At 30.6% G+C, this 13262-nt stretch overlaps 1 protein-coding gene across 2 annotated transcripts in view; it reads left to right on the top strand.

The window, feature by feature from the left end:
• The window catches only part of CCHa1-R (CCHamide-1 receptor), an 84086-nt gene that overhangs the window by 593 nt on the left and 70231 nt on the right, over window positions 1–13262 (top strand). The gene's annotated exons all lie outside the window — the stretch shown is intronic.

The following is a 13262-nucleotide window of genomic DNA, read 5'->3' on the forward strand; positions in this document are numbered from 1 at the left end:
AAATTTGTAAAAAATTTTGGATACAAAAAATAAACTAAATATTTTTTTAAAATTTTGAAAATTATTGTATTGAAAAATTTTTGTGACTTGAACTCCGAAATTTTCGAAAAACTGCAATATTAAAACAAAACTATTTTTGAACTTATATTAAATTTTTCATAAATTTTATTTAAAAATATAATTTTTCAAAAATATAACTAATCAAAATTTTTTTAATGCTAAAATAATCTTCAATTTGAAATTGCCGGAAAAATAAAAAAATGTTGAACAATTGTTAAATTATATAAAAGAAAATTTCAAAAAAAAACATAATTTAATTATTTTTAAATATTTTTGAAATACTCAAAGTGTGTTTTATTTTATTTTACTTTACATAAAACTCAATGTGTAATAAAAAGTTTTTGGAAATTGTGAAAATTATTGTATTGAAAAATTTTAGGACTTGAAACCGCAATTTTAGAAAAACTGCAAAATTCAAATAAAAACTTTTTATATTATAGCAAATTTTATATTTCTTTTTTATAAAAAAATATAATTTTTCAAAATCCTCAAATATTTGTTTAGTTACATATGTAGGAGTGCAGCTTCACCGTACTCGATTACCGTTAGAAACGCCATTTTGAAAAACATGCATATATTAAATACTCGTACATACCTATATTATTTTTTAAATTCGGGTAATAATTTTATGCATATTTAGTATCACTACTCTATTTTAGTTTAAATAAAACTTTATATTGTAATTAAATATTTTTGGCAATTTTGAAAATTTTTGAATTGTAAAATTTTGAAAATTTTTTATATTAAAATTTTTTAAAAATATTTTTCATTATAAAAAGTTGTTACTGAAAAGTTTTGAAAATTTTTGTATTGAAAAGTTTTGGAAATTTTTGTATTGAAACATTTTGGAAATTTTTGTATTGAAACATTTTGGAAATTTTTGTACAGAAAAATTTTGTAAGAAAAGTTTTAAAATCTTTTCTAATGAAAAGTAAAAACAAATTTTGTTTTGAAAAATGTTTGGCTCTTAAACACCGGAATTTTAGAAAATTATAGTTATATTCAAATTTTGATAAATTTCATTAAAAAAAAAATTCCAAATTCTTCAAATATATAATATACATGTCTTCCCATATACAATATTTTTTCCGAGATCTAAAAGAAAGGGAGAAAAATTTTCATTTTCTGGGGTCATATATGAAAAAAGTTACAACAAATTGTTTAAGGCGCGCCTTTCAAGGTTGAAAATCAACAAGACTGCGGAATAGACCCGTTTTAAGATCCGAAATTTTAAATATCGACTATATACATACATACATGTATGTATAAGTTTTGGGTAGAAGTAAATTGTATTTTCTCTCTCCCGCTCTCTCTTTCTGTCGAGTACAATGAGACAAGCTTCCGATTGCTCGTCTACAGCAAAATAACCAACAAATCTTTTAATACAGTATTAATATATTAAAAAGTTTTGTGTAGGCGTTCGTATTTAAAGGACTTCTAATCCTAAGGTCACGCTGTATCAATGTCAAAAGCCTTTTTGCTGAGGCATGCAACAGCAACGAAAGCAAGAACTGAAACTACAAAAGTAATAGAACGTTCATCAACTTTCCTAGATTCGATTTGAAATTTAAAATTACTAAAATTTATTCACCTTGAAGGTTGTAAAGTTAACGGTAATTACAAACATTGACATTTGCTAACAATCAGCTGCGTGCCACATACATACATACCACACCATACATACACAATTGCCAATTTCACTGAAATTTTCACTAATAATTTAGAGCTAAGTGAGTTGAAGAACTAGAAGTCCTCCTAACACACACACACACATATATACTTGCATACACTGTGTTTTTTATTTCATCAACATAATGACTTTGTGACGTTTCCTGTTCCTTTGTCACAACAATTTGAAATAACCTAATTGAACAGCAGTGTGCGGCGGCACAGCTGCAAGGAAAACATACAACGTTGACCAAAGAACACACACAAATGATAATAATGTTAAAGTGGAATTAAATGAACACAAACAACAGCATGAAATTCTCACTTGCGGTAGCAAACACAGAGCGTTGTCTTGGCTTTTGTTTTGATTGACCGAGCAACAGTTTGCACATTTTCGGCAACACAAGAAAACTAAAACAAAAACAAAACGCCAATTTCGGCTGCACAAACTTATAATACACCCTTTACAGCTGCATTTCTTATAGCATAAATGCGTTTAAAAAATTTGTATCTTGCTTTTAATCGGTCAGTTTGTATGGTAGCAAGTTAAAAATGGCCGATCTGAACAACATATTCGTCGATTGTGGCGTTGACTCTGTACTAAATTTCATGAAGATATCTTGTCAAATAAACAAGTTTTTCATGCAAAAATGTTAATTTGAGCGATCAGTTTATATCGCAGCTATTTGTTATAGTGGTACGATCTAAAGAATTTATATAAAATTGTAACGTTGCTTTGGACAATAATCCGTGCCGAATGTCGTGATGATATCTCTTTAACTAAAAAAATTTTCATTATGCTTACAGAATTTTGAGCCATCAGTTTATATCGCAGCTATTTGTTATAGTGGTACGATCGGAAGAATTTATATAAAATTGTACCGCTGTATTGAAAAATAATCTTTACCAAATTGCATGAAGATATCTTGTCAAATAAACAAGTTTTTCATACAAGAATTTGATTTTGGGCGGTAATTTTATATGACAGCTATATGCTATGGTGATACGATCTGAACAATTTCTTCAAAGATTGCAACGTTGCTTTGGACAATAATCCGTGATGAGTTTGTATGTCAGATATATATATATAATCGACTCAGCTCGTCGCGCAGATCATTTATATATGGTAACATATATAATTTATAGAGCCTCCGACGTTTCCTTCTGTGTATTTCAAACCCTCGTTTCAAACTTAATATATCCCGTTCAGGGTATAAAAACCATTTGTATCAGCGATGTGTGACATTTTTCTTATTGGCTATTGACACGCTATACCTATAAATATAAATACAAGCAAATATAGACGGTTAGTCGGCTTTTCTCCAGGGTTCGTTTAAGTTTTACTATGGCGCCGGCTCGTATGCATCTTAACAATATAACGGTTAGTAGGTGGGGCCTAAGTACAAGTGTGTACATCATAGTGAAGAGCCTTGAATTGTAGAAGTTATAATTATAGTTATTTTATTTAGATATTAAATTACACAAATATGCGCCTTTAAGTAAGTTTACTTGTTCACTTTAGCGTTATGCGCCTTAACTATTGATAAAAATTGTTAAAAATTTAAGTCATGATAATGTATTGAATAACCTTAAATGCAAAACTCCGGGCGGTTGTAACAATTCTATGCAAGAGTTTAAACTACTCTTTTATAGTTTAAATAATACCCAATATCGTAACTAAATATTTTGAAAACTTAACTTTCTTATTAAAGAAAACTTTTGAAACTTTTCGTATTGAGAAGTTTTGAAAATTTTTGGATTGAAAATCGTTAAAAATTTTTGTACTGAAAAATTTTGAAAATTTTGTACTGAAAAATTTTGAAATCTTTTTTAATGAAAACTTCAAAAAATTTTGTATTGGAAAATTTTTGGATCTTGAACACCGGAATTTGAAAAAAAACTGCAATATTCGAATTTTTATAAATTTCAGTTAAAAATAATGTGAAACTGTTTTTAAATTATTGCATTGTCATCGGTCCTTAACACGTGTGCACAGTTTCAAGTTGATCAGACTTCTGGAAACCAGTGAAAATTGACGTCTAATATTCCATTACATACATACATACATACAATCCAAGTTAATATAAAAGTGTTAAGAAGATTTTCAAAATCTTCAAATATAAATATATACTACAAGTACATATCTGCACATACCTACATACAATATTATTTTATTCAGTAAAATATCGATGCTAGTGCATAAGCTACCCTTTTGAAATTGATTTGTGATTGTGTTCTCAATTCTCATAAGAATTTTATGCAGCAAAAACTCTGATTAATTTATATTTGTGACATAAACATTTGTAATAAGTGCTGGAGAGCTCGGCAAAATGAAAACATGTATCGTTGAAAACTTGAAGAACGGTTTTTTGCCTTTACAAGTAGAGTTGCTTTAGTCGCAAAAATAATTACTAATAAATAACGCACTAGCATTTTAACCAACTGTCCTTGTACTCGCAGTTATAAAATATATAAAGCCAAAATCAAACCAAGCGAGGCTACTTGAATGTCTTTTACAAGAAATGCTCAAAAAAGCATACCGATGCGCTGGATGCCAGGCACGCTTCAAGTGCACTTGACTGATGAAAATTCGTTGAAGCAAATATCGATTCAGGTCATTATTATACGCCAGAGTAAAATGTGCGAAAATCAGCGCAAAAATGATTGAAATGCTGATCAACATGCGTGGTTGCAATTTATCGCACTTAACCGCAGCGCAGTGGAAGAAAATATATTGAAAATATAAAGTCGTAATGAGTAGTTTTTATTCAAAAGAAGACTTAAACCGATTTTTTTGAGTATATACTCGTAAGATATGTGAGAACATAGACGGTAGCTTTGAGATAGAAACAATAATGAAAACTCTCTTAAGTTAAGTAATGAAGCTTTTGTTGCTCTCTTTGTTAAAATAGAAGCTCCATAATGCTTGCGATTTCCTCAAGTTGGTTCTATATAACTTGGCAATGTATAGATAGACATGTACAGACATTTACTGTAACAGCAGATTGGGTTAGAGTGATTTTGCTTTATCCAGAAAGGTGAAGAAACCCGGACCAGAAGGTCAGCAAAGATTGTCTTCACGGTAGGACCCTTAACTATTGAACAGCATCAACACAAGGGTCGACAGAACAGCCATGTAATTTTTAAGAACAAACATTGCTATATTACATATGTATATGGTTGAAAGAGGAGAAATCAAACTTGATTTAATGAACTGCGGTAACAAATCGCACTTTCAACAATATTATTAAAAAGTATGAAAGAAGAAACATCTGAACCAAACTCATACCTAACCTATGTACATACAATGTCTATATAGGCACTTCTAAACCAGTCGTTGTCCACGCATTGGTAGTACACTATCCTGTATAACTGTATTGCCAGCATACATCAAAATGCTGCCAACCACCAGAGGCACAGAGCCTTGTGTAAATTTTCAGTTCAAAAATAGAAGAACTAATTGAAAAATTGCTAAATTGAGCTGTCAACGGCACAATGAAAAATCATTGCCGCTATGCAGGTGTATGTGTGTGTGTAAACATATAAATATTCATAGTCACGGTGGCACTGGAATAGCAGCATCATCAAGGAAGAGGCAAATAAAAAATCACTATCAAAGGCAATCAACGGAAGGTCTACATACACACACGCACAAATAATGGAGTTAATGAAAAAATAGCGCGCCGATGGCAATGTTAACTTTAGGTTGCCCATACGTGGGAACAAACACACACACACACATCCCATTTATAGTCGAACATTTCACTATAAATGTTAACATACATATATACAATATGTAGTATGTAACAAATAGTCACAACATTTCCATAATAAAATTTATCCATTTTATGAAATTTGTACTTAAAGATCGATGGGTGATCCCGAGGTTAAGACTTTATGTAAATCCACATACTCCATTCGATGTGGCCGACATCTTTATCACGAAACAAGAAAACATTTTAACTTCCGAAGCTACCCTTATATACTTATACCCTTTTAAAATATAAGGCTCCTTACAAGAACTTGATACCGATCGTCGTGTTTGGTTCACAGATTTAATTTCGATAACTTGTATCCTAAGCCATTTTTTGAAAAATCCACTTTAGGCTTTCATTCCAAACACATCACATGACCCTCAGTTGTGATATAAGTGGGTAAAAAAAAATAAGAGTTAGAGATTGTCATTAATGATTCCTTTGATCGGAAAAACGATGCAACATTCATTTAATAAAATTCAATTAAAATTGAACACAAATGCAGAGTTGTCTACGCCATATCAAGTGCATGTTTGAAAATCGGAAACATAAAGTACTTTTTTTAAAAACAATGCATAAATAATAAAGAAAAACAAAAACAAGGTTTTTGAACTTGATACGCTTTACAATATGATTTTGGCAAGCCATCAAAATTTGTTACTGAAATTGTTTATTTTTCCAATTTTTGTTGTTGCTTGTTTGTTGCACTTAGGCAGCGATGTAATGGTAAGTAAGCGCAGTGAGTTGCAGGAACAATAGCCACACGAGGTAAAGAAATTTGGTTCTCTTGTATATACCTATGTATATGTATCTACTTGTAGGTATGTCGGATGAATTTCCGTGGCGTATGCATTATGTATACACGCGAGCAGGATATACAATTCTTGTTTAATACAAAAACAACAAAACAAAAAAATAATAAAATAAGAAAATATGGGAAGCAGTTTTGTTGAACTTTGTTTTCGTTCGTAATTTGCTTTGATTTGTTGTAAATAACCTATAATGTAAAGAGAAGTGCGCTTCCATAGTTGAAAACACAGTGAGGCTTGGTTAATTATAAGCTTTCATTTAAAAATTTTTTATAAATTCATCAATGAGAAAACACAAAAATAGCAGAAATTGCTTGACAGCGCCATCTAGCTTTAGCTTTAGAATAAAAAAGTAATATACCGAGACTTTCAAGTATAAGCTCAAACATTGTTCGAGTTTAATTAAATTTTTTCTGTATATGTTAACAATTTTCATAAAACAACCAGTTCTAAATGCCAGAAATGTCTTATCGGTTTTTTAAGAAAAGTGAAAGCTGTCATTATTTTTCGGTTTTATCACAACATAGATGAATGTAAACATAGATTTTCATTCTGGATACTGGATAATACACACACAAATTGAACAATTTTTCCAAAGCGTTGACTCACTCACTTAATGTGTTTTCAAAATTTATATACATACTATGTCTTTTATATATAACATAGACATTCTGCTGCTAATCCATCAACATGCGCTGCTCATAACTCAACAATGTATATCAGCCACTTTTATTGCCATAATTATGTGAATATTTAACAATTTAGCGTGCTTGTGAAAAAATTATTGAGCTGTTTCCAATTAATGCCAGAATGGGCCATAAATCTATGGATCTATGGGCATCTGTGCCAATTTCAATATTTTGGCATTCATTTGTAATAAAAAGTTATATGAGGTGTAAACATTTTGGAAATATGTTATTTGTAAATAATTTCATTAATACTTTTCAGCAAATAAAACATAACAAAAAATTTTAAATGCATTATATATATTTATGTTTATATGTATATTTATATTTATGTTTATATTTATATTTATATTTATATTTATATTTATATTTATATTTATATTTATATTTATATTTATATTTATATTTATATTTATATTTATATTTATATTTATATTTATATTTATATTTATATTTATATTTATGTTTATATTTATATTTATATTTATGTTTATATTTATATTTATATTTATTATATCAGCCGGGAAGAAAATTTTCAACCAAGCGGCTGGACCGTTGAAGTTAAAATTTTCACACGACCTTTTTAAATATATTTATCAGATAATAATTGAAGGAATAAGATTTTTGCCAATATTTCGATTTTTTAAACCACTCTAAAGTGTAAGTTAAAATTTTGATTAGTCCTCGATCATGACCAGTATTCATATATTGTAACAATATTTTTAGTTTTTAGATTTGACATAATTTTAAGCAGAAAAATCTTCTTTACCGCCAGACACTTTTTTGTGAATCCTCCTAGAGATTGACTACCGGATCAAGGGAATCCAAAATTTATTGAAATGAAACACAGTTTATTAAAGCACAATAAATTCTGTAAATATACTGTATTTTTATTTATTTATTATTAAAATGCCTCTTCAAAAAACATTCATGAGAAAACGCGTTTTTTCTGACTTGTAAGTGGATATAACCCTTTAATGACGCCGTAACTTATTGCCTCATGACAAATTGAACTCTCTCTTATTTAATTACTTACTCACACACATAAATGCTTTTAATATCAAATATCAACAGTTAAAATCGTATGAGTCTAATTTATACTTGACGACATTGGTACGTTGCTAAACATATATATACTTGTGTATGTATGTACTTTATACGATGTACATATATATCATCGAATGGAAGATTTCTCTTCCTGATTGCCGCTTTGCTAATTTGATTTTCAGCAAGCCGCAAGGCGTTTGCATGGATACGAAATTGTAGGAGTTTATGTAGGCGGTCAAAAGAGCTACCTAATTAATTCATTATTTAGTAGAATAGTGGAAGTTATGTTCACCAAAATAATTTTTAGGGATTTTTCGAGGACAGAGCATAATGTATTAAGGGTGTTAATAAGTAAACATCTAATTTAGTTAGTATCTATTTCTAGCCTTTGGTAACAGTTTCCCGCAAAGAAGATCCGCAAAAAATTAAACTCCTGTTTTATTATCATTGTCATCAAATAATATAAAAGTATGGTAGTTATATATTAACATCTATAACGTAGTCTCATCTGCTATTTATTTCACTTACTCCTAAATACAAAAATCTTACATTCGAACTTTCTCTTTTATCAACTGTTATCTTTAGCTTTAAATTAAAGCTTCTTCTTGATTAAGCAAGAAGTCTACCAGTGTTGTAAAATAAACACTTTTTCATTACATTATTAAAAATTGTCGCAATTTAGCTCTAAAAATACCAGGCCGGCTACGAAGTTCGTATCGTTTCCATTGTCACTCTCTCGATCCCGGTTTTGTAAATTCCGAGCACAATAAACCCGTTGGATGTCCAAAAAAAGTGACGAAAATATAAATATAATCAAGCACCGTTTGCTTTCTCTTGTTAGCAGACCTCAAGCTACTGAAAAGAGATCATCAAAACAGTGGCCATTTTTAAAGCAAAATACAAGAATGGTATCGAAAAATTGGAATTGGAAGAACGCCGCTATCTATGATTTAAAGCATGGATTAGACTATTATGGAGTTGTGACTTTTACTCATATGTGTTGTTCCTTAGAACAGCAGTGCTAGAGGGTTTCTCTTTACATATATTTCTATGCTGGACTAGATAATTTAGTACCACAAGAGCTTTAGATTTTCTTATGATATTTTTAAGGGTTCTAACAGCAGGGTTCTAAACTTCAAGAGCATAGTTAGCGCTTCCTATGCAACTCTAGTTTTTTTGAAAATGGCCCAGTCGAAACTTTTTAATATACAAATATACTTGTATATACAAGTATTTTTCCAACTATAAAACCACTAAAATGTATAAGGCCTGCCTTGAGTATGACGCGATATTTTCAACCTCTACATTTCTCGTAGACTATGGATTCCGTGCAGTCAACAAGCCACCAAAAGTGTGCATACAAATGACTAACGAAAAGAAAGTTGATATTGCAACAATAATAAAGGTGGAAATAAAAACAAATTAAGGCGAAAAAAAGTCAGCAAAAAAGTCATCCATTGTGTGTAAACAATAAGCAAACTTGTCAGTAAACATTTACATTTTTTTCGTCGGCTAAATTCCGTGCACCGTGTTGACAATGAAAAATGAAAGTTGTATAAGTTTCGCTTGCTAGTTTTATTTCTCTCCCCACCCACCTTCTGGTAGATACGTAATAGTTAAGTAAGCGCATCGAATATCTTTTTAATAGCTTTAGAAACGAAAATGTTCAACAATAATTGTGTGTAATTAGGACATGCTCGTTTATAAATGCATACTCTTGCTGAAAAGATAAAACTGCCAAACTTTATATTTGCAAATACTGAGAAAATAATGTTAAGAGTTTATGTTTATATGAGTTCTGCTGTTAAGATTTTAAAGTTATCAGTATTAATTTCTCAGAACCACAGCTAAAGATATAATTTTAAGCGTTAAAGGTAATTATTTAGCATTAATGTCGTAGCCTGACTTATGCGGTTATAACTTGTTTATTGTTTATTAGCAGCATTTGTTAAACATTTCTTTCACAATTGCTGTGAAAAATTTCGTTTTTGAGATATTGATCTAAAATTTTTCACACGTCTTTTGTTGCCAAAGAAGCTGCTAATTTGTCGGTTTGTTTGACTCGATATCTTCACTAAATTTGGCAAAAAATTATTGTCCAAGGCAATACTACAATCTCTGAATATTTAGTTTAAACCACAAAACTATAGCATACGAGTATATATACAAACTTAGCGATCAAAAAAGATAAGATCTGTTTATACTCCTTTATGCTATAAGAAATGCACCAGTGAAGGGAATTGTAGCTTCGGTTAAAATAAATGCCTACAGTAACAGCGAGTTCTTTTATACCCTTAACAGGGTACATCAAGTTTGTCTTGATGTTTATAACATCCAAAAGTGTTCCATCCTATTAAAGATATACATAAATATTCAGCATGATGAGCTTAGTCAATTTAACCAAGTCCGTCTGTCTCTCGGTCCATCTGACGTCGTGACTATTGATAAGCGAACTGGTATTTCAGTTTTTGAGATGTTGATTTAAAATTTTGCACACCTTCTTTTTTTCCAAAGAAGTTGCTCATTTGTTGGAACCACCGATACCGGACCACTAGAGCATAAAGCTGTCATCAGGATTGCAAATAATGCGTTAAAAAAATAATTGGATCAACATTTGAATTAAATCTTTATTTATTTTGTAAACTCGCATACCGGATTAAAAAAAAAAGCCAACACAAAATTTTAATTTCAACCGAAGCTATGCCCTTCACAATTAAAAAAGTTTCCAATAGTCAATAATCCATGCCAAATTTCATGAAGATATCTTGTCATATGAAAAAGCTTTCCATACAGTGCTTCCGATCAATCAGTTTGTATGACAGCTATTCAGTGTACAGCCAGGGTCGCAAACTTTTTAATTCAAAAACACTGACATGGGTTATTGTCTAGGGCAATAATGCAATCTCCGAAGGAATTTCTCAGATCAGATCGCTATAGCATATGGTTGCCATACAAACTCAACGATTGGAATGAAATTATTGTAGGGAATCTTTTGTATTTGAGAAGGATATTATAACGTTTCTTCTTTTTTTAGATTTAATTGATTTCCTTTAGAAAAACTCTTCAATACACAAATATTGGAAAGTTTAACTGAAATTGTTTAAAGCTAACTAATTGAGGTTTAAGTATAACTAAGATATTCACGCTAAATTTTAAGTTGAGCACTTCAACCGACACGCACATTATACCTTTGCTTTCACAGCGTCCATTTTACAGCATCTTGTATCTATGCGGTTATATATATATGTATATATACAAAATACATATCTATAAATGTTGGCATGTGTGGGTATTTAGTTTGGTTTGAACTCGTGTAATAATGACACATTTGAAGCCACATGAATAAACATTAAGGGCTAACAAGTAAGTAAGAAATTTAATGTGAGGTCTCGTGCTCACTGCCGTTATTATCAAATGACTTTATTTTCTTTTTCATACCCTAGTTTAATGACTACATGCATTCATATATACATATATATATTTATATGTATACTAATTTATGACTTCTATGTACATATATGTGTGGGTGTTTGCCAAGTAAATGATGCGAAAGAAGTGCAACTTGAACGAGTGCTGAGCATATACTGCCGCATATGTGCGTAAACACATATGATATTAGTATATGGCATACAGTGCACTATAAAAGTACGCAAGCATGCATTAAGGTTTTGCAATATTTCCAATACTCTGGCATGTAAAGTTGATAACACTTTATGTACCGCTTTGGTTTTCGAGGGGCAAAAATGAGTAGATTTTAACTTATTCGTTAAAGGATTTACGAAAACTTTATATATATATGTGTAGTGCATGTATGTATGTTTGTGATAATGTAAAATTTCGATTTTATGCATTTTAAAGTGCGTACGGTTTGCCACTTTTATGTCACAAACTGAATGCAAGCACTGTCAGAGAGAGTAATTGCTCTAAACCAATCAACCGTCTTTATGGTGGGGAGTGAACGCTATAAAAAATGGCATTGAAATTACCATTACAGTGAAAAAATAGAAAAAGTTGATTTCTAAGGAGCATGACGTACGTAAATTAGTAGTTGGAAGGCGGTAGTTGTTGGTCAAGCACGCTCAGTTTAATTCAAATGCTGAAAATTTAAAATGGGTTAAATAAGTTTATATGTATGTAGGTCCGTAAGCACTATCTGAACTTTATCATACAAAAGTAAATGTAGTAAGTAAAATATTTATGTCAAACCTTTTACGAGTAGCAGAAGTAACGAAACAAAATCTGGTGCGTGGTGGCGTATGAGTAACTTTGAGCCTTTGTTTTTATTGATGCGTAAACGGAAATGCATGCCTGTGCAAATATGTACGTAAATCGAGAGTTTACTGCCACTTTTACACTCATATTTAACGAGTCTTTCATTATCCAAGCCATTTTCAAGCTTTTAGCTGCAAAAAGCCAGCGGTCAGCAGCTGTAATGGCCGTTTACGGTTTTTTGTTTAAAGCTGACGGTGATAATGATCAGATCAGTGTGGCTAAAACTTTGTTTAAAAACTAAAAAAAAAAATCTTTAACTCCGGTTACACCAAAGCTATAACACTTGACAAATACAAAATATTCATTACAATAACTTCATTTCAATCGTTGAGTTTGTATGGCAACCATATGCTATAGCGATCTGATCTAAACAATTTCTTTGGAGAAGACATTACTGCCTTAGACAATAACCCTTGTCGAATTTTGTAAAGATATCTCGTCAAATGAAAAAGTTTTCTATACAAGCACTTGACGCCGTTCGTTTAGTTTGTATGGCATATGCTATAGTAGTTCCGACAAGTGTGCAGCTGCTTGGAGAAAAAAGGACGTGTGCAAAATTTCAGATCGATATCTCAAAAACTGATGAAAACGTATTTTTTGCAAAATAATTTTTTTTACAAATATATTGAATTCTAAAATTCACTTGCATGTCAGAAAAAACGCGTGTTTTCTGAATTTGTTTGAAAGCGACTTATTATTCAATAAATAAATAAAAATGATATACATTTACAGAATTTATTGAACTTTAATATTCGGCGATTAATTTTGAAAAATGTTGTACATCCATGGTCTCGTAGCCGATCTCCAGGGGGACACCCGAAATTAAGTATCTCAAACCCAAAAACGAAAAAAAAAATATTATTAAAATAGACAGAATACAGATAATGATCGCAGAACTATTAAAATTTTTGATATTTGACAAAATGGCGGCTTTTCAAGTGTATTGAGTGTGTGTGTGAACAAAA

The sequence above is a fragment of the Bactrocera oleae genome, chromosome 4 (assembly GCF_042242935.1).
Source record: "Bactrocera oleae isolate idBacOlea1 chromosome 4, idBacOlea1, whole genome shotgun sequence".
NCBI lineage: Eukaryota > Metazoa > Arthropoda > Insecta > Diptera > Tephritidae > Bactrocera > Bactrocera oleae.